The sequence below is a fragment of the Tupaia chinensis genome, unplaced genomic scaffold (genome assembly GCF_000334495.1).
Source record: "Tupaia chinensis unplaced genomic scaffold, TupChi_1.0 Scaffold000182_1, whole genome shotgun sequence".
NCBI lineage: Eukaryota > Metazoa > Chordata > Mammalia > Scandentia > Tupaiidae > Tupaia > Tupaia belangeri.
Window position 1 is genome coordinate 2,668,253 of NW_006159657.1, and position 22,191 is coordinate 2,690,443.

At 53.4% G+C, this 22,191-nt stretch overlaps 2 pseudogenes; one reads left to right on the forward strand and one right to left on the reverse strand.

Annotated features, from left to right (window-relative positions):
* Positions 1-2,220, reverse strand: part of LOC102499987 (GTP-binding nuclear protein Ran-like) — an 11,953-nt pseudogene extending 9,733 nt beyond the window's left edge.
* Positions 2,221-17,764: 15,544 nt separating this feature from the next.
* The window catches only part of LOC102500391 (developmental pluripotency-associated protein 3-like), a 22,334-nt pseudogene continuing 17,907 nt past the window's right edge, over positions 17,765-22,191 (forward strand).

Genomic DNA, 22,191 nt, shown 5'->3' on the forward strand with positions numbered 1-22,191 from the left:
GCTTTGCCGCAGGCGAGTGGATGGGGCCTATGGCAAAAACCTTAAAAAAAAAAAAAAAAGGATCTTTTATAATCACTATAATAGTCACACACCTTCCTGAGTTCTGTGAGTCATTCTGTCAAATGATCAGAGTCAACGGGAGTTACTCTGGGGTGTGTCTACCCACTGAACGCTGTGTTTTGAAAGGAGGTGTGCTTGGTTATTTATTTCTTCCCTGAGAGAGATCGGCAGGCAGATCCCCCCAACCAGGTCTTCGTTCTGACGGTCCGAGTGAACAGCAGACCCACAGGCTGAGGGCGCGGTCCCACCCCTGACCCACAGGAGACTCCACTGTCTAGTGTTGGGCTGCCTGGATCGCCCACCACCTGGCTAGAAATTCAGGGGTTCCCTCGGCACTCTTTCAGATTTTTTTCTTTTTTAAATGATCTGTTTATTTTATTTATTATCACTTACATTTTCTATAGGGCGCATGTGCTTACCAGAGAGCGACAGAGAGAAAGAGAGGGAAAGTGCAAAAGCAAGCCACCAGGTCAGGATTCGAACCAGAATCAGCCGTGTGGGAGTTCAGCACCTTGACCACCACACCACCTGCTAGCCCCAAGGTTTGTTCATTTTCTAGAGCAGCTCACACAACTCGAGAAAACGGTTTACTATTGCCAACTCATTGTCAGGGATGTGACCCGCTGGCCCCACAGAGCGGCGGGAAGCCCTGGGCATGGGAAGCTGGATCCCGTGGCTTGAATCCCAGCCCGATGGGCACCTTGAAAAGCACACTGGGCACGTGTGCACGCATGCCCCAAGTCATGACTGGATGGAAAACGGAGAAAAACGACTATGGTGTGGCCATGCCCCATTGAGGGGTGCTTTCTCTCAGTCTCTCTTCCTGGGAATCACATGTGCCCTCTAGCAATAAAAAAAAAAAAAAAAAAGACTAAGGAAAACCAAACAAACAAATAAAAAGGTTACGTCTCTGGGAACAGCCAGGTGGACACACAGGGCCAGGGAAGGGTGGAGCTTTCAGGCCCTTTCTGGGTGCGACCCGCTCCCAGCACCCCATGTGCTCCCCAGTCTGGATGTTGGGGTGTCTACAGAGGCTCCTTTACAGAGGTGTGATTGGCTAATCATTGACCACGGGGGACCGACCGAACCTCCAGCCCCTGTCCCCTCCCCAGAGGTCCAGGCATGGGACTGAAAGCTCCCAACCTCTAACCACACAGCCGGCTTCTCTGACAGCCAAGCCCAGCCCCAGCCGCCCAGGGTGCCCCAGAAGCATCAGCTCAGGTATGGTTGGAAGGGGCTATTACCAATAACGAAGGGGGTTCCTGTCAGCCTGCCACTCAGGAGATTGTAAGAGACTGTCAAAAACTGGATGAAGCCCAAATCTGTGTTTCTTATTCTATCACAATGTCTCAGGCCACCCTCCAGTATTGAAAAACATCACACCGCACAGCAATCACCCAGCCCGGCCATCGCCCCGCCCCGCCATCGCCCCGCACGGCCATCACCCCGCCTCACCATCACCCAGCCTGGCCATCGCACCGCACAGCCATCACAAAGGCAAACAACATGGCACCTCACTCAGACCCCCTGGCTCGACCACGAATAATGACCCCGGCCCTCAGCACAGCTAGGAAAATGCCTTCCAGGGAGGCCACTCAGGACCGCAAGCCTCCGTGACCTTGCCAGGGTCTAGAAGCAGCGGCTTCACTCTTTGGGCATCTGATGTAACTGAGCTAGTGGCAAGATCATCTCTCTCTTTTTTTTATTTAATGTTCTTGCCATAAGGCATGTACAATCAGAGGGGGGGAGGGAAAGTAAGAAATCACCCCCCAGGGAGGATGGCCATGCCGCAATCCCTTCTCCATTCTCCTAGGATTTGGGGCATGCACACACACCCAGCATGATTTTCAAGCCACTGGGTCCGGGACTTGAACTGTGGTCAGCCATGTGGAAGTCCAGTGCCTTCACCACCATCACGCCACCTGCTGGCCCCATTTATTCATTCTTTACCCCTGCTGCACTCCCTACCTTCTCTCCGTTTATGCCCAACTTCGCCCCCTTTGGAAGGCACATCGGCTCAGCCAGCCTGTACTGGCCAGGACACAGGCTGCTAATGACACGGTTTCTTTCTGTCCCCTCACCTTTGTTCACCAGAGGGGGGCTGCGCCAGGTGCAGGTTGGGAGCTGGGCCCCCGCTGGGCTCTGAGCAATGATGTCCATGTGGTATTATGAGCTGAAGGCCAGTGCCCCAGGGCCCTGAATGTCACGTGAAGGGCCAGTGCCCCTCACCCTCGGCAGGGGAGGGCTCCCATCTCAGCCCATCTGGCCAGACCAGTAACCAGAGCAGAAGTGAGCAGGCGCAGTTACGACCGCGGGTGTTCTCGGCTTCATTCCACTTTCCCATTTCTGAAGGTGACATGGGCAAAAGGGGACATCTCTGTTCTGAGAGAAAATCGGAGCAGAAGTCTGATCATGTAAAACCTCACCCTGAGTCTCCTACCAGGGGGACACAGCAGGGAGTGGTGGGGATTGTGGCAAACTGGAGGGCAGGGCCCCACATAAATGGTACAGCAGTGTCTATCCTGCCTGCCCGCATCCCCTCCGCCATCCTAGTACCTGCCACCAGCCTCGCTCCCTACCTGGGGTTTCCCTCTGGCCCCCAAGCAGAGTAAACTGGCCGTGAGTGTCAGGGAATCCGTTAATGCCCAGATGCGGCCCTCCGCGCTGGCAGCAGGAGCGGAGGGAAACACCCAGCCCTCGCCCCTCAGGCAGCGCGGCCCTGGGGTGCACTCCTCACAGCCCAGACGACCCTGTGGGATGAGCCCCAAGTGTCCACACAGTGCCCTGTGCTGGGCGTTGGCCCCTTCCCTTCTCTGCCCGAGGTGTCCCGGGATCCCCTCCCTCATAAACTACCAAGGTGGTTCTTTCCCACGGGGTACACGTTCCAAGACCCCCAGTGCTGCCTGGAGACGCGAAAAAGACTGAGCCTCCGGGTACCACACGTCCGCCTTCCACGCGAGCCCGCAAGGGCATTTAACTTACAGGAAGAGGCTGACGACAGCTAGCCACGAGGCAGAACCCCCGGGCATACAGCACGCCTCGACTCCAAGGTCGACGTTAAGCAACGTTAAGTACAATGAGCGTCACCTGAACACGGCACGGTGACACCATCAATCTGATAGCCGGGACAGCTACAGGGAACCAATGGGGGGCCAGGGACACGGTGTCCAGACGCTGAGCCGAGGGGATGATTCACGCCCCAGGCATGAAACTTGAATCACGCTACTCAGAATGGCGCACTATTGAAAACTTAGGAATTTTTTTTTTGGAATTTTCCATTTCATACTTTCAGACCACGGTTGAGCGGAGGTGCTGATGCCATGGAAAGTGAGCTGACCGATAGGGAGGACCACTGTACGTGCACCCGCAGAGCCTGGGCCCAGAGCCGCCTCTGGGAGTCAGGAAGACAGAGACCAAGGCCGCTCACTGACAACCAGCTGTAGCCGGGCGGGAGGCCAGCCCGAGTACTGGCAAGGCCTTCCAGAATTTTTTTTTTTTTTTTTTTTAAGAAAAACCCAAATCTAGAGTTTCCTGTGACATCCTCCAAGTTTTAATCGCCAGCTCAGATTAAACAATACAAAAGAAAACAGAACATGTCTGGGACCCGCTCCAGGTCTTGGACTGCCCAAGATCGAACCAGCAGGGGGCCAGTGGGGAGGGTCACGGGGAGCTGTGAGCTGGGGGGAGGGGTGTGGTCAGAGGGGCGCCTTGAGACCCCTCACAGCCTGGGTGGGGACAGACCAGAGGAGGCCCTACAATGCAGCGAGCAGCCATGCCTGGTTCTGGGGCCCCAGCTGGAAACATCTGCAGAGCCCCACGGCTGTGAGAGACCCAGATAAACAATCAGCTCCGTGCTTTTCCAAACACGCAGACCCGAAGTCGCCTGTGGCCTCCCCGCCTCCCCACCTCCCTGGGTAGGGAGAAATCCCAGGACCCTCTGCCTGCCTGACATCTGAGCTCAGGCCCAGGAAAAACAAACCCTGGCGTCTGGAGCGCCCCGGAGGAGGCGGCCATCCTGGGAGGAGGCCACTTCTGGACCGCAGGCTCGGAGTGCCTTTCTAATACTGTGCAGATGCGGGAGGCTGTCTGCACGGGGTCTCCAACCCCCTGCACGCCCCCTTCTTTCCTCTCGCTGAGCAAACAAAAAAGGAGTCTCTCGAGATCGTTTTTTGCCGTTTCACACGGTTATTTAAAGCCATCGCCTTTCTGCTGCCTTCTCAGAATTTAAATTCGGAATATGGGGTGTCGCGAGGCATTCAGGCGGGGGAGATGGTAGTGTAAAATCTAGGTTCTGTGTGTTTACTGTCCTACGACTAGCTGAACCCATCCGTGTCTGTTCTAAAACGTTTAATATGCTTAGTGGATTTTAAACGGGAACTATGTCCCCCAAGGGAAAAGAAACTTCCGAGAGCTGCCCTTCAGTGGGCTTCTATGAAGTAGAAATTGCATCTCTCTTTAGTTCACTTACTTCTCATCATGACCCCAATGGCGGCATGGTACTGTATCGTTAATATATCTTTAAGTTGCAAGGAGCAGAAATGTACAGCAAAAGGAATGTATTGGCTCACATAATTGGGAAGTCCATGGTAGGCCCTCAGGTGCAGCTGGATCCAGGGGCACAAACGTCAGCATCAAGAATCTCTTCCTCTCCATCTCTTGACTCTGCTCCCCTCTGTGACTGTGTCATCCGGAGGCATGCCCTTTCCTTACGGCTGCAAAGATGGCCCCTGCTTCAGGCTCATCCCAACGAGTTACGCGATCTGGATAGAAAGAGAGCATTTATTTCCCAGTAGCTCCAGCGAAAATCCCGTGGCTGAATCTCATTGGTCCAGTTGGAGTCATGTGCCCATCCTTGGACCAGTCACTATGGTTACAGTGATAGAACTCTGGGGCCAGCTGGTGGCATGGTGGTTAAGATCATTTGATCCCACACGGCTGACTGCGCAGTTCTAGTTCTGAACCCGGTGGCTTGAAAAACATGCCAGGTATGTGTGCATGCTATATATATACATATGAAAGAAATGAAAGAAAGTTCCTGACCACGTACGTGCTCACCCTGGAGTTGGAGAGGGTCAGCCCCACTAGCACAGAAGTGGAAATGGGTAGTTACTGTCCTCAACAGAGGTGCTAGATGCTGGGCACTCAAAGATAACAGACTTCCAAACACAGTGGAGCATGTGAGAATAGCTAAGTCAGGACGGTTACAAGGTTGTGCACTGCACATCTTAAGGGGGCTCTAGTAATAATCACCATCATTGCATGTTTATATACTTATCATGACAAATTTTTTTTTTTGAGAGGTTTTTGCTATAGGGTGCGTGCGCTCACCAAAAAGACAGAGAGATAGAGAGACAGAAAGCGAGAAATCACCTCCCAGGGAGGATGGCCACACCGCAATCCTTTCTCCTCCATTCTCTTCTCAGGATCTTGGGCATGCACATACATGTGCCCACTGTGAGTTTAAGCCACCGGGTCCAGGACTCGAACCACAGTAGACTACATGGGAGTTCAGCGACAGCCATTTCACTAACTGCTGGTCCCTATCATGACAAATTTCTAACAGTTGGCCAATGAGTGGCTTAAAGAAGGGAAGTGTGGTAGGTTGAGAACTATGGCCACAGTAGTTTGCAACCCTTCCCATCAAGAGATGCAATTACTTCCTCGGCCCCAAAATCTTGTGACTTGATTTGACTGCTAGGACGCAGCAGAAGTGGCACTGTAAATGCTGAGCCGAAGCCTTTAAGAGGCTTGGTTCCCACCGCGCCCCTCCTGGCGTGTTGCCTGAGACCAGCAGGGAAGGAAGCGGAGTCTGCAGGAGGATGAGAGGCCCCACAGGGAGGAACGAGGAACCCCAGCTGCCCAGCTCTGGACTGGAAGGCCTGGCAGAGGGATGACCCTGCTGTGCCAAGTCATCTAAGCTGAGAACTCAGTGTCCCTGCAGTGTCTCAGAACTCCCTCCCTGTGCAGTTTCAGGCTGGAGTTGGCCAAAAGAGGACCATGCGAGAGTTGGAGGGCATGTCAGTGTGGCAGCACAGTCCTAGGCCGCAGAGGCCACGTGGGAAGGCCCAGGTTTTCTCCCGCGGCCTCCCTGTTCACATAGGGCAGGAGCACTTACCCGTGATCCCGGCCGACTGAGGTTCAGGCAGGGGTGGACAGGGTCTGAAGACCCTTTGGGGCGTGCTTCTCTGCGCCTCTCTCATGGAAAAAACATATCTACTTTGAAAAATGGTTTTTAGGGGGCCAGCAGGTGGTGTGGTGGACACTCCCACATGGCTGACCACGGTTCAAGTCCTAGACCTGGCAGCTTGCTTTCTCACTTTCTCTCTCTCTCTCTGATCAAATTAAAAATATAAATGAATGAATAAATAAAATAAACTTAAATAAATAATTTTTTTAAAAAAAGAAAAATGGTTTTTAAAGGAGCTGGGCGTGGTGCAGTGGTAAAATGTGATGCTTCGTGAGGCTGACGTACATGGAAAGGTTCCAGGTTCAGGCCCGGAGACCTCCCTAAACACACCAGCCACAGAGTGACCAGGACCCAGGGCTGGCTGAACTTGAGTAGATCGTGGCGTCAAGACCAATCAGAGGCTCTTTCTCTGTGTGTCTCTCTGTTTCTCTGTCCTGTTCATGAAAGAAAGAAATAAAATAAACTTTAAAAAAAATTTAAAAGAGAGAGCTCTGGAGGGTAGAATGCAGCAACAGCCGGAGCTCTCTCAGATGTGGTGACCACGTCTCCAGGGGTCACCTCCCAGGTAAACTATTTGTACCCAGATCCTTGCCTCAGGGTCGGCTTCTGGGGGAACTACGGTCCAGACAAGCTCCCAGGAAACGCTGCATCCTCCCATGTCATGTGCCCTGAGGAATGCAGTGACAGAGATGAGAGCAGAGAGAAGCCTTCCCTCTTAGCCGCTCACTCATTCATTCAACAAACAGCCAACAAGACCTGTCTGCGCCAGTGCTGGCACTAGTGAGAGCCCAGAACTGGGAGACGACCAGCTCGATTCAAGCCCCGGCCTCGGGACACGGGGAGCCTCCTCCCCTCCTGGAGTTTCACTTCATCCTCACCATGGTCCTATGAAGCAGGAAAGGTCATGAGCCCCGTTTTTCAGAAGAGGACATGGAGGCACGGAGAGGTTGAGTGACCTGCTCCAGGACACTCAGCTAGTGAGGGGCAGAGCCTGGATTTGAATCTGGGCGTTGATTCCGAACCCTGAGCTACTTCCTCAGGAGTCTCAGAAACTGGCCTATGAGGAAAACACCAGAACTAGGATGTGGCCCCATAATGGTAAGAAGTAGTTCCCAATACTTGTGAGAAAGATTTCATTACCAATGTCTCTGAGTGGGATGAGATTACAGATTTGGGGGGCAGCAGGTGGCATGGTGGTTAAGGGACTGGACTCATGGTTGACCACAGTTCTATTTCTGGACCTGACAGCTTGAAATTCACGCTAGGCACGTGTGTGTGCATGCCCAAAATCCCAAGAGGAGTCTGGAGGAGAAAGGATTGAGGTGTGGTCATCCACCCTAGGGTGATTTCTCGCTTTTTCTCAGTCTCTCTGTCTCTCCAACAAGCTCGCACGCCCTAAAGCAAAAATCTCTCCAAAGACAAAACAATAGAAATGACAGGTTTGGATCTGAGCCCTGGTTAGAGGCCTTTGCCTCCCAGAAGCCTGCCTCTCCAGAGACTCCCCGCTAGCCTCTTCTTTCCAGCTCCATCAAGTGTCCTCCTTCCTGACCCACCCCAGGCTTGCAGGTGGCCCAGGCTGGCCACAACCCCAGAGCATGTCCCTCGTCAGTGATGGCTTCAGGGATGAGCACGTGACCCAAGCCGAGCCAAGGAGACTTAACCCCAAGAGTCTTCCTGGAGCTCTGGAATGCGGGCTGCCTGTGAGGCTGGGAGAGAGCCCACCTGGTGATGAAGCCAACTCAGAGAAAAGCAGGGAGGTGGAGGCTGAGCCCTGACAACACGCCTGAGGCCCTGGGTCCAGTCATACCTGAGGCTCTTTCACTTCCGACTCTTCAGTGCCATGAAAGAGTACATTCTGCCTTGGCGTGAGCCGGTTTCTGTGGGGTTCTGTTACTCGCAGCCTTCTGTTGGTCTGACGAACACACCGGGCCTTTCCCACCACCAAGGCTGTTGATTCTCAGTGGCTCACGGCAAACACCGCCCTTCAGAACACAGGCAGCTGCTCTTTAAGGAAAGGAGAGCGAATACATCGCATTCTCCTGTGACGAATCAATAGCCCGAGTAAGACCTGGCTCCTTCTCCAGCAGGTGAGCCTGCCCGACGCCCATCACTCCTCCCAGCCCTAACCAGTCCTGAGGCGGGGCTGGGGTAGAGAACCTGGAGCCTCGGAGCCTCCCCCGTTTCCATGTTCGCATGAAAACAACGCCTGGGCCATCTCACCTTTCTCCTCCAGCTCGGAGTCCTGGGAGTCGGGTTTTCTCAGGCCAAATCGACACCCGCCAGATGCTCGCATTACAGAAGGAGGCATCTGGAGCTGGCACTGCTACAGAATATAGCCAGCAAGGGGCGGCAGGTGGCATGGTGGTTGAGGTGCTGGACTCCCACATAGCTGACTGTGGTTCGAATCCCTGACCTGGTGGCTTACTTCCTTGCTTTCTCTCTCTTTCTCTGTCTCTCTCTGGTGAGGGCATATCCTCTAGTAAATAAAAATAATAAGTAAATTATATTAAATAATTATTTTTAAAAAGAAAGAAAGCAGCCAAGAAAGGGAAAGGTAAGGGGGGGCCAGCAGGTGGCGTGATGGTTAAGCCTCTGGACACTCCCATATGGCCAACCACAGTTCAAGTCCCGAATCTGGTGGCTTGTTTCCTCATTTTCCCTCTCTCTCTATGTGTGTCTCTGTCTCTTTCTGGTCAAATTAAAATAAAGGAATGAATAAATAAAATTAAGTAAATAATTCTTTGGGGGGAAAAAAAGCGAAAGGTAAGAAAGGCTCTTGACCGTTCCTGGCACATGGGGGCTACCACAGGGGCAGGGGCCCAGCGAGGGGACCCACCAGGGTCCGATGAGGCCGTTGCTCTGGAGACTGAGTCAAAGAAGAAAGGCGCTTTCTGGAGGGCGCAGAGGACCTGTGGGAAGATTCAGCCCAGGGAGTCAGACCTGACCTCATCCGCGGTGAGCCCCTGTGGAAGCCGCGCCGAGATGGAGAGCTACAGCCCAAGGTTTTCCAGAAGGTGAAGTTGGTGGGAGGACGGCAGTCGGGCAGTGGGATGGCTGAGGAGGAGCTCAGCTAGGACTGTCCGGGCAGGAGACTGGCCTTGGCCTGATCCCAGGGCTGCTCCAGAGCCTGCATGGTCTGGGTCAGTCCTGCCTGGAGGTGAGGAGGCTGTGCTCTGCACCCCTGCTGGGCCCACCAGTGCCCCGGCTGCTCAGAGGCCAGAAGGGGCACCCGTGGGCTACTAGAGCGGCTGGCCCTTCCTTTCTGCTCTGGCCACATACCTGCCTTCAGGAAAGCGCCCAGTGCTGGCTGCAGCTGGGATGCGAGGGCCTAACGAGCTCCTGCGAGGCTCGGTGGCGAGCACCCTAGGCTTTGAGGCACGCAGAGCTCGGTTTCGAATCCTGCCTCTGCTTTGCCTCCAGCTCCCACCTGGAACTCCAGGGTGCACGGCTCACAGGTGAAGTGCAGAAGGAATGTGATCGAGGGTGTGTGAGCTGCTCCTCCGCCAGAGCCCAGCGTGGCAAGTGCCCAATAAATCTCAGCTTTGCAGACATCCCGGCACGTCACAGGCCCAGGGTGCAAGTGTTAGACCCACCAGCAGATGTTGGACGGGAGTGTGAGGCGGTCTTGCTGGGCCTGTTCCAGCTCCTGCAGACGCTGAGCCTCTCCCAGCGAGGTCGTGCACCTCCCTACCAAGTGCTGGGACCGACGGGAGGGGACGAGGGGCCACGTATGAAGTAGACTGGCCCCTTTTGGGGTGTCCGAACCTCTGTGTTCAGGAGTCCTGGGCCCCTCACTTTCCTGCCCCGCCGCAGCCCCTCTGGATGGCACAATTGGCCGCTTGTCCAGAATGAGACAACTTGGGAAGAGGTGCAGAAGCTGGCCTTGGCCTCGGCCCCGATCGGGGTGCTGCCTTGAACAGGCTTCAGACCTGTCAACAATGCCTCGAGGCCCCGAGGGTAGGTCTGGCCCCTCTCAGGACCTGACCTGTGCCGGAGGCCATGCTGTTCACCACGACCCACGCCCTGTGCTCTGGCTGCTCCTGACAGACACTCGGGTCCCTGCTGGCCCCCGCTCGCCTGCCCCGGGCCTGTGCAATGCTGGTCTCTGCCTGCCATCCTCCCTCCCTTTGCCCCATCACTTGTCCTCGTACTCTGGCCTCAGGAAGCCCACCTCCTGCCCTGGCCCCTGCCCTGGCCCCTGCCCCAGTCCCTGGGGTAAGTCCCTCCTTCTTCTCGTCCCACCTCCCTGCCCCGTGCCATCTCTACCCTCCGTTTCCTGCCTTCCAAGACTGAGCGCCCCTGAGAGCAGCCCTGGCACTTGATGGGCTTGGTGCCCGCAGTGCCAGGCACAGAGAACCCACCCAAGAAGCAGGTGTAGGATGGATGGGTGCTGGTGAGAGAGTGGGGGCTGCCTCCACTGCCGGGGGCCAGTGGGGTGCCACCGTGGACTCCATCCACTCCGCTGGGCCAGGCACCGTACCAAGCCAGCGCTGCTGTCCCCCCGAGCCGAGTCTGTCACGGTTTGAGATGGCCGTGCGTTCCCACATGTCTGTTTACGGTGTGCACCTTCCCACCGCATTCGAATCCGCCCCTGCCTTTGATGGCAGGGACGCCGGGAGGAGCCGCGGCCGCGGGAACAGCCGTCCTTCCTCTCCGGGCCTGGCTCGGTCCCTTATAGCACTGTCCGTGCTGTGCATTTGTGTAAACTGGGGCTTGGCAGGGTTAGCATCACTGCCCACAGCATGTGGTGGGATAGGGATTCGAACTCTGGGTTGCAGAAAACATCCAAGGGGCCAGCAGATGGTGTAGTGGTTACATCACTGGACTCCCAAGTGGCTGACCATGGTTCGAGTCCTGGACCTTGTGGCTTGAAACTCACACCAGGTGTATGTGCATGTGCACCCCAAATCCCAAGAGAGAATGGAGACGGGAGTGCAGCGCGGCCACCCCTCCGGGGGGTAATCTCTCACTTGTCCTCTCACTGTCTCTGTCTTTCTCTCTGGTGAGCACAGAACCTCTGCTAAACAAGTAACAGGCCCCAGTGGGAAGCACTAGAGAAGAGGCTGCCAGTGGGTGCTCAACAAGTCACTCTCCGCTGAGAGCTTCAGAGAGCTTCTGGAGGCCAGTGCTCGACATGGAAGGGCGGGCAGAGCCCAGGGACCATCCTTCTGGGCCAGCGGTTGCCACCGGCAGCTGTCTCGCTCCCATCTCTACCTCCTCCTTCACACTTCTCCTCTCCTTCCTTGTCTATCGCTTCAATTTCTCTCTCTCTCTCTTAAAGGGTTTTGGGATGATTTTGTTGTTGTTTTTTAAAGAATTATTTTTTATTCAACTTTATTATTATTATTTTTTAAATTTGACCAGAGAAAGACAGAGGGAAAGTGAGAAAGCAAGCCGCCAGGTCTGGGACTCGAACCATTGTCAGCCATGTGGGAGTCCAGTGCCCCTAACCACTACGCTACCTGCCGAACCCTTGTTGTTTTGTTTTGTTCAATAATTATTCATTTATTGGGACCAGCAGTTAGCGTAATGGCTATATCACTGGACTCCCATGTAGTCGACCGTGGTTCGAATCTCAGACCCAGAGGCTTAAACATGCCGGGCGCGTGTGCATGCGTGCGTGCCCAAGATCCCAAGAGGAGAATGGAGAAGGGATTGCAGCGTGGCCATCCCCCCTGGGGGGTGATTTCCTGCTTTCTGTCTCTCTGTCTCTCTCTGTCTGTCTAGCAAGCGCATGTGCCCTATGGCAAAAACCTCTCCAAAAAAATTATTATTCATTTATTTAATTCCATTTGTTGTTATTATTATTTTTAATTTGACCAGACAGAGACAGAGAGAGAAAGAAAGCGAAAGTGAGAAAGCAAGCTGCCAGGTCCAGGACTTGAACTGTGGTCGGCCATGTGGGAATCCAGTGTCTTTAACCACCATGCCACCTGCTGGCCCTGATTTTATTTCTGTGAGCAGGAAAGATTTAGAAAGAAAGTCAGACAGCAACCCCAACGGTCTCGACAGCGCGATCCACTCCCAGCCTCAGCCAGCCCCAGGACACAGGCACGCGTGTGCCCAGGTGGGACCCAGCGAGGTCTCTATGCAAACAGTGCGGTCAGCCTCACAGAGCACAGTGCACCACCGTCCAGCGCCACGCTGTTCTCCTAAGGGACACCTGTCACTGGGTTTAGCGCCCGCCCTAAATCCAGGATGACCCACCTCGAGATCTCCAACTTTATTAACGTCTGCAAAGATCCTATTTTCAAATATGGTCGCATTTCCAGGAGCTGGGGGTTAGGGCGGGGACACATCTGGAGGGGGGCAGTATCCCTATCAATTAGCTGCAAGAGCAGAGGGGAATAGGGCTGCAACCAGCTGGCCCCTCCCTATGGACTGAGATGAGGGTTTTCTTGACCAAGGAGAGGCCCAGGATGACAGGGACGGAAAGGGACACGGAGGGCTGCCTTCTTCCTCTTCCTCCCTGCAGGAAGCCCCACCTCCAGAGAATAAGCGGCTGGCCAGCAGGGAGGCTCCTGCACACTCAGCTCGGAACCAACAGCTGCGCCTGACTCATGGCCCCCAGTGCTGCTCAGTGCCAGCAGCCCTTGTGGCTTCTCTGGCCTGGGTACCCGGGCACGTGGGTCCCGTGGCCTGGCCCGAAGGAGGCTGCACAAGACAGGCAGCAGCTGGCCGGACTCCAGGCCCAAGGCAGACACCACCAGAGCCCTGCTTTCGCTTCTGCAAACAGGGCTAGGCTGCAGCAAGAACAGAGTGCAGCCCCCCCCCCAACACCACCACACTGCCAGGCTCTCAGCCCCGCACCTCCTCCACCCCTGAAAGGCCAAATACCTAGAATTCCTCGGAATTCCCACAGCGGGCACCTCTAGCCCCCTCCCCCCTCCCTTTAATGAAGGAAACAAAGGCTGGTCTGAGGCCTGGGGGATGCGGTGAGGTGTGGCCATATGGCTGCTGCCCTCCTGGACAGGACTGCAGAACCTGCTGGCCCTACATCAACGGCCCCACTAGCAGCCCCTGCTGCCAGCCCTGGGGCAGGAGCTCCTCCTGCACATGTGAGTGCATCTGTTCACACACATGCACACTGCACCCGGATACAACTGAGCGTGCACACAGGCCAGGAAACACCCCTGCTCTGTGCACACATCATACTGGGGGGATGCCACACAGGTGGATGTGTGCCCAGGGGTGGACCCAACCACTCAACCCAGGGCAGCCCAGGCTACCTGAGCCAGGACCTGCTGCAGCCTGACAGCAAGCCAAGCTGGGTGCAAATTCCTGCTCTGCAACTTCAGGCAGGTCACTCAACCTCTCTGTGCTTCTATTACCTCAACTGCAAACCGACATGATGATGAGCACCCACGCCAAAGGGCTGGTGTGATGATGAACCAAGTCGACCCAGGGGAAGTCCGGACACCGGAAGTGCCATGTAAGTGTTTGCAATTAGTGGCATGTGTAAAACACAGGCACACGCAGAGGGACTTATGGAATCCCAGATAGAAACTCACCTGCGAAGAGACACGTGGACACATGGATGCACATGCGCAGAAGCACACTCACACGGCACCTCAACACAGAACTGCCATGCAGAATATAAAAATGAACGCAGGCGTGCGTGCACTGTGACGTGTGCACACACCAGTCAGCACAGGGGTGACTCTGCACAAACCCTCCAGCCACAGCGGCCCTGAGGCAGGCTCACGCCTCCTCCAGTCCCTCATCACCACCCCAGCTGTGACCGAGGACACCTGTGAGTGGCCATGGGGACTAGAAACCTTCTGTGTCCTTCCAAGGCACCTGTGTCCCCTCTCAGGTTACAAGACGCTGGTTCACACACAGGGCAGTTTCTGTCTGACCACAGACACCCTAAAGCACCCACTTCAAATTCAAGGAGGAAACGAGGCCCAGCACTCCACGGCCCCATTCCCTTCTCGCTCTCGCTCTCTCTCTCTCTCTCTCTCAAAAACACAAACCCAAACTGCAGCATCTTCTTCCACCCCATCTCCTCCAGACCAGTGTCCTCGTCCTAGAAGGACCCCTTTGTCATCAGTACCTACCAGGGGCCCTGTAGGTACTGCAAGTTTTCATCTGTGGGAAACAAAGGGCATTTCTTTTCTTTATTCATGACAGAACACACGTGCACATGAGAGAGAGAGAGAAGCACCCTCCACAGGGTCACGCCGGTCCCCTTCCTCCAGCCCAGACCATGGACACGTGCAAACTTGTGCTCAGTGCGTCCCCAGGCCCTCTGCTCAGGGAGCCAGACAGCAGCCGCCACGTGGCTTCCAGCGCTGCAGCCCGGCACACCACCAACCACGCCGCGGAGGCCGACCTCAGAGCACATTTCTGATCCATGTTTCCAGCCTCCTCAGATCCCTCCAAGGTCGTATTCTGGACAACCACGTTCCACACCCAGCAAGGCCACACGAGAGCCAGACTCAGATTCCGGGCAGCGTAGACACTGGGCATTTATGGGAGAAGCCGGAGGAGGGCTTGGAGGGGCAGGCCTTGGGCTCATCGTGGGAGGGGGATTTTCCTCCCCGAGCCTCAGTCTGCACATCTGCGAAAGGGGATAAGGAGAGCAGCCCTCCGCACTGAGCCCTGGGCCCTGGGCCATGTTTGGTGCTGCCCAGGCGTGGAGAAGTGACCGTCCTACTGAGTCTTGCTGGGGAAAGGCCGGCTTCCCACTGGGAAAGCTGAAGCCTTGCATTTCTCTGTCTTCTCAGAGCCAGGTTGGGGTGGTCAGGTACAGGTGTCCAGTCCGTACTGGACGAACGGGCTCTATTGTCACAAAGGGGCAGGGAAGGGGGGCTCCATGCAGGTGGTAGGAATGCCCACCTTCTAGGGTCAGTGTGGCCAGCAGGGGAATGGGGCAGCTGAGGGGCTCTAGGTACGAGCGGATTCTCACTCTGCAGCCATGCAGTGCTGGAGCCGGGCTCCTTCCCGCTCTCACCTGCATCCCGTTTCCCTCACGTCATCCAGGCCTGTTTCTGCTTTCTGCAGTTGGGACCAGGGTTCACCCCCAGCCTCATGAAACCACAGCGAGGAGTGAGCACAACTATCCAGCAAAGGACTCAGCCCAGCGTCTGCCCACCGGCGGCACAGAACACGGGCAAGCCTGCCGCCCGCGGTCCTACCAGCCCGGCTCCGCCCCTGCTAGCCACGGCGCTGGCCACTCAGCATAGGTGGGAGTGCTCACAGAGCAGCCATGCCAGCTGGCGCGGCGTAAACGGGATAAAGCCGGGAGCAAGCGCTGTCTTCCTCAGTGGCGGTGTTGCCTTCACACGGTGGCAGGGAGAGTTGTTTGGGTTTTATGAAATAAGAACTGCGTAAGGGTTCTCAAATTTAGCGTCATGAATTTGGATATGAAAACAAAAAGGCGCATCTTCGTTTTCACTAACCTGCAACTGAAATTCAGCATTGAACTTCAATTCCTAACGAAGCAATCCCGTGGTACTAGTGACGAAGTTCCCACGGGAACCACAGGCGTCCTCGTGTCCCAGGGCCTCGTTGCAGATACGCGTAGCTAGCTTCTTTTGTAACCTGTGCGTTTCAGTTTCATTTAGTTTGCATTGAAAAACATTATTTTGGGGGGGTTGGCAGATGGCATGGTGGTTCCCACATCGCCAAGCATGGTTTGAGTCCTGGCTCACTTTCTCACCTTCTCTCTCTGTCTGTCTGTCTCTCTATAGTCAAATTTAATGAATTAATTATTTTTAAAAATTATTCTGGATATTCAGTTCTAGTTATGAAAATGTATGAGGGGGGGACCAGGTAGCGTGGTGGTTAAGGTACTGGACACTCCCATGTGGCTGAACACGGTTCGAGTCCCAGACCTGATGGCTTGCTTTCTCACTTTCCCTCTCTCTTTCTCTCTCTCTCTGTCTGTCTCTCTTTGGTCAAATCAAAATAAATGAATGTCCAGTCCGTACTGGACGAACGGGCTCTATTGTCACAAAGGGGCAGGGAAGGGGGGCTCCATGCAGGTGGTAGGAATGCCCACCTTCTAGGGTCAGTGTGGCCAGCAGGGGAATGGGGCAGCTGAGGGGCTCTAGGTACGAGCGGATTCTCACTCTGCAGCCATGCAGTGCTGGAGCCGGGCTCCTTCCCGCTCTCACCTGCATCCCGTTTCCCTCACGTCATCCAGGCCTGTTTCTGCTTTCTGCAGTTGGGACCAGGGTTCACCCCCAGCCTCATGAAACCACAGCGAGGAGTGAGCACAACTATCCAGCAAAGGACTCAGCCCAGCGTCTGCCCACCGGCGGCACAGAACACGGGCAAGCCTGCCGCCCGCGGTCCTACCAGCCCGGCTCCGCCCCTGCTAGCCACGGCGCTGGCCACTCAGCATAGGTGGGAGTGCTCACAGAGCAGCCATGCCAGCTGGCGCGGCGTAAACGGGATAAAGCCGGGAGCAAGCGCTGTCTTCCTCAGTGGCGGTGTTGCCTTCACACGGTGGCAGGGAGAGTTGTTTGGGTTTTATGAAATAAGAACTGCGTAAGGGTTCTCAAATTTAGCGTCATGAATTTGGATATGAAAACAAAAAGGCGCATCTTCGTTTTCACTAACCTGCAACTGAAATTCAGCATTGAACTTCAATTCCTAACGAAGCAATCCCGTGGTACTAGTGACGAAGTTCCCACGGGAACCACAGGCGTCCTCGTGTCCCAGGGCCTCGTTGCAGATACGCGTAGCTAGCTTCTTTTGTAACCTGTGCGTTTCAGTTTCATTTAGTTTGCATTGAAAAACATTATTTTGGGGGGGTTGGCAGATGGCATGGTGGTTCCCACATCGCCAAGCATGGTTTGAGTCCTGGCTCACTTTCTCACCTTCTCTCTCTGTCTGTCTGTCTCTCTATAGTCAAATTTAATGAATTAATTATTTTTAAAAATTATTCTGGATATTCAGTTCTAGTTATGAAAATGTATGAGGGGGGGACCAGGTAGCGTGGTGGTTAAGGTACTGGACACTCCCATGTGGCTGAACACGGTTCGAGTCCCAGACCTGATGGCTTGCTTTCTCCCTTTCCCTCTCTCTTTCTCTGTGTCTCTGTCTCTCTTTGGTCAAATCAAAATAAATGAATGAATAAATAAATAAAATTAAATAAATAAAAAAGAAAAGGTATGACAAAATGTTTAATGAAATGAGTATTAATATCAGCAACTTACTTTGAAATGCATCAGAAAATAAGGTGGATAGAGTGGTGGCTACATGGATATTAAATATAAGGATGGGTAAGTGGGTGGATGGTTAGACAGAGGGATGAATGGATGGCTAGAGAAATGAAGGAATGAATTGATGGTTAGAGAGATGGAGGGATAGATGGACGATTAGATAGAGGGATGGAGGGATGGAGGGGTGGATAGATAAATAGCAAAGCAAAAATAACAAAATCTGGGGCCAGTAGGTGCTGTGATGGTTAAGGGCACTGGACTCCCACATGACTGACCATGGTTCAAATCCCAGACCAGGCAGCTTGCTTTCTCACTTTCTCTCTCTCTCCCTCTCTCTCCCTTGCTGATCAAATTAAAGCAAAAAATAAATGGAGTTCCTCCCAGGTTACTTTGAAGCTACGTGAGTCCAGCATCGTCTTCCACTGAGACCCCAAGATCCAGTGAGAGCTCAGAGGGCTGATCAGACAGGTGATGGACCCATCGGAGAAGCTTAACCCAACCTTGACCCTGGGGTCTTCACTGATGTCCACTGAAGAAAATTCCCAGGGCCTTCAGGTGCGGTCTTCCCGGGATCTCCCCGAGGCAGAGCTCATGTGCCGCAGCAGCTCCCAATTCCAGATTTGGCGACGGAGGCCGGTCCTCTCCTGACCTCTCCTTCCATCTGCTCAGAAACATTGATAAACGAACTTAGTAACTTGACTCTCAACCCTGGTACCGGATCCCTTCCCCTCGCTCAGCAGGACCATCCCACAGCAGCACAGAAGGGAAGAGATCTCTCAGATCAGTGGTGGCTTCCTTCACAGAAGGAAAGGAGTAAGGACGCTGTTTTCTGTGAGGAAAGAAAGGATGGCAAAACTGAGAAACCTTTTCACCCACAGATGTTCTCGGCTTGAAAGGAAACTAAGAGACACGAGGCTTACGGAAGGTCAGAATGAACCAAGAAGTGACGCACCCGAATGCCGCTGCAGTTGCTGCCGGCGTCATGGATGGGGTCCCTCCGGAAACGCTAACACAGGGAAGGGCTCTGTCCCAGACCGACTTAGACATGAGCGTTACTCTTTCCTGCTGCTAACTGTACGCAGCTGATCGAGAAAGCTACTTGGGATAGCCTCCGAGTTTCGGGCGCGTTTTTCCTCCTGCGTCTCTCTCGGTACCAGCGGTTTATAAAGAACACGTGTAGTTTGAATGTAGTCGAATGAGTTCAAACTACAGTACGGTGTGTGCACGTCCTGATCTGACCCAGGAAGCACCAGCAGTTCTCAGACGGGAGGATGGTCACGCTGCAATCCCTTCTCCGTTCTCCTCTTGGGATCTTGGGTACGCACACACGCGCCCCCAGCATGAGTTTAAGCCGCCAGGTCTGGGACTCAAACCGCGGTCGACTATGTGGGAGTCCAGCGACATAGCCTTTACGCTAACTGCTGGTTCCTCATTGCTTTTTAAAAAAGAATTATTGGGTCATCGGGAAAGTCCTAAGTCATGTTTGTGTAGAAAAAAATACATCATGACTTTCCCGACAACCCAATATTTATTTCTCAATGATCTCACTTTATTGATAATTATTCTTTAATTTGCTCTAGGGTTCCCGCACTTACCAAAGAGAGACAGAGAGAGGCAAAGTGAGAGAGCAAGCCACCTGGTCGAGGGCACTAACCGCAGTCTGCCGTGTGGGAGTTCAAGCCACCCAGTAGCTCCTTCTCATTACCTATTTTTCTTTTTAAGAATTATTTATTTAGGGACCAGTAAATGGCTAAATATATACATCACTGGACTCTCACATGGCCAACTGCGGTTCGAGTCCCAGACCCAGTGACTTAAACTCATGCCGGGCACGTGTGCGTGCATGCCCAAAATTCCAAGAGGAGAATGGAGGAGAAGTGATTGTGGTGTGGCCATCCCCCTGGGGGTTGATTTCTCACTTTCTGTCTCTCTGTCTCTCTCTGCCTCTCCAGTGAGCACACATGCCCTATAACAGAAGTCTCTCTAAAAATAGAACAAGAATTATTTATTTTTATTTATTATTTTTAAAAATTTGCTATAGGGCATATGCACTCACCAGAGAGAGACAGAGAATAAGAAGGAAATAAAGCAAGCCATCCGGTCCAGGATTCGAACTGCAGTTGGCCATATGGGAGGCTAGTGCCTTAACCACCACACCACCTGCTGGCTCCTCTCATTCCCTTTTATTATTATTATTATTACTTTTTTAAGAGAGATGTCTGCTATTAGGTGTGTGCACTCTCCAGAGAGAGAGAGAAAGTGAGAAATCACCCCCCAGGGGGGATGGTCACACTGCAATCCCTTCTCCATTCTCCTCTCAGGAGTTTGGGCACGCACACGTGCCTGGCGTGACTTTCAAGCCTCTGAGGCCTAGACTCCAACCACAGTCAGCCACATGGGAGTCCAGCATCTTAACCACCACACCACCTGCCGGCCCCTCTTTCCGTCTTAATAAAGCTATGAGAGAGCCAGTGCTGAGGGGCAGCGGTAATGTGCTGCTCAGGAGAAGCCACTTCTACAGGTAACCACCGTTCGGGTCCCAGCCCCTTCAGCCCGAAAACATGCCAGGCGTGCGCGTGAGGGCCCGGGGTCTGGAGGACTGGAGGAAGGGGTTCGCAGCATGACCAGACCCTGTGGAGGGCGCTCTCTCTCCCTCCATGTCTCTCTCTCAGGCTCTATCATGAATAAAGTAATTTTTTTTTTTCTTTAAAACACTACAAGAAGATTAAAATGGCGTATGTGGCTCACAGTACTTCTATTTCTTTTTCTTCTTCTTTTTTTAATGTATAATTGACGTTTTATTTTTTCCCAGAGGACAGACAGTTCTTCAGTCTTTACAGACTTGGGCTTTGGTGGAGGGCAAGGGGCAACACCCGCAGGTCTCAGTCAGGGTGGGGGTGTTCGGTTCTTGCAAGCTTCTCAAGATTGGTTCCTGACTCCCCTGCTATGAATGGCGCAACCCACACAGAACGCAGCTCCACATAAGCTTGGGGAGCACACAGGCGCCGAAGACACTTGCTCTGAGATGGCCCTGACGGCTGCAGCCTCTACTATGTTTCAGATGACAAACTTCTTTTTTGGAGAGTTTTTTTCGCTATGGGGCGCTTGCGCTTGCCAGAAAGACAGAGACAGAGAGACAGAAAGTGAGAAATCAACCCCCAGGGGGATGGCCACACCACAATCCCTTCTCCTCCATTCTCCTCTCAGGATCTTGGGCAGGTACGCCACATGCACCCAGTGTGAGTTTAAACCACCGGGTCCAGGACGCGAACTGGGGCCGAGTACGTGGGAGTCCAGCGACATAGCCATTACACTAACTGCTGGTCCCATCCGGTCACAAATTTAATAGCCTTGTCCTTGGGCACGCCTCGGACGCAGTTCGTGCAGCGAATAGGCTGCACATGGCCACGGCCCTTTTTGGCACGGCCATTGCTCCTTCTTTTCTTTGTCCTCTCGGAAGCAAGGCCGCGAGAGAGCACTGGACTTCTATTTCTACGGGTGGGACTAAGGGAAAGTGCCCACTGGAAAACGCCTGCATTTACCAAAACGCATGCACTTTGCATCGTATCTTCCAGTGCTTCCAGAATCACTCTTTTTACACCTTTTTAAAAAATGCATTTATTTATTTATCTATTTATTCTGGTTTTTAAGCCATCAGGTCCAGGACTCAAACCACAGTCAGCCATTTGGGAATCCAGTGCCTGAACCACCATGCCACCTGCTGGCCCCTCTAGAATTAGCCTTACTTCTTCGGAGCTGGCCAGTGAGGCTGTGCCAGAAAGGGCTCACCTTCAGGATACGACTGAGTGTCCCTAATATGAACATCCAAAATCTGAAACTTTCTGGGTGTGGACTTTCTGCCACCATAGGAAAATTCCACAGGCGCTCTCTTGTGACAGGCTGTGCAGTTCAAACACTGTGCCCTTACACCACAGCTGTGTGTACAGGTGCGTGTGAAACACAAACGAATCTCATGTTTAGATTTGGGTCCCATCCCCATATGTATATACAAACATTCTAAAATTCAAAGAAATCTGAAATTGGAAACACTCTGGTCCCGAGCATTTCAGATACGGGATACGGAAGGTCTGTGTGTTTTTGATTCTTCCTCTGTCAAGTTAGTGCTAAAGGCATTTGACAATGAAGTAAAATCAACACGTGATAAGTACATTTAGAAGAAATATCCAGTCATAAATCGACAGAAATAAAATCCACTTACATCTTTCTTATTTTATATTTTTTTTAAGAATTTTGGGACCAGCAGATAGCTTACTGGTTACACTGGACTCCCACGTAGTCGACTGCAGTTTGAGTCCCGAACCTGATGGCTTAAACTCACACTAAGGCACATGTGCGTGCGTGCCCAAAATCCCAGGAGGAGAATGGAGCAGAAGGGATTGCGGTGTGGCCATCCCCCACCAGAAGGTGATTTCTCACTTTCTGTCTCTCTCTGTCTCTCTGGCAAGTGCACATACCCGATAGCAAAAATCTCTCTCAAAAAGTTTTTGCCTTAGGGCACATGCGCTCACCAGAGTGAGAGAGAACATGAGAAATCAGTCCCCAGAGGGGATGGCCACACCACAATCTCTTCTCCTTCATTCTCCTCCTGGGAGTTTGGGCACGCACACACACACCCAGCATGATATTTCAAGCTGTAGGGTCAGGGACTAGAACTGTGGTCATCCATGTAGGAGCCCAGACCCTAACCACTATGGCACCTGCTGACCTCAATCCAGGTACATCTTTTTTTTTTTTTTTTTTTTTTTTTTT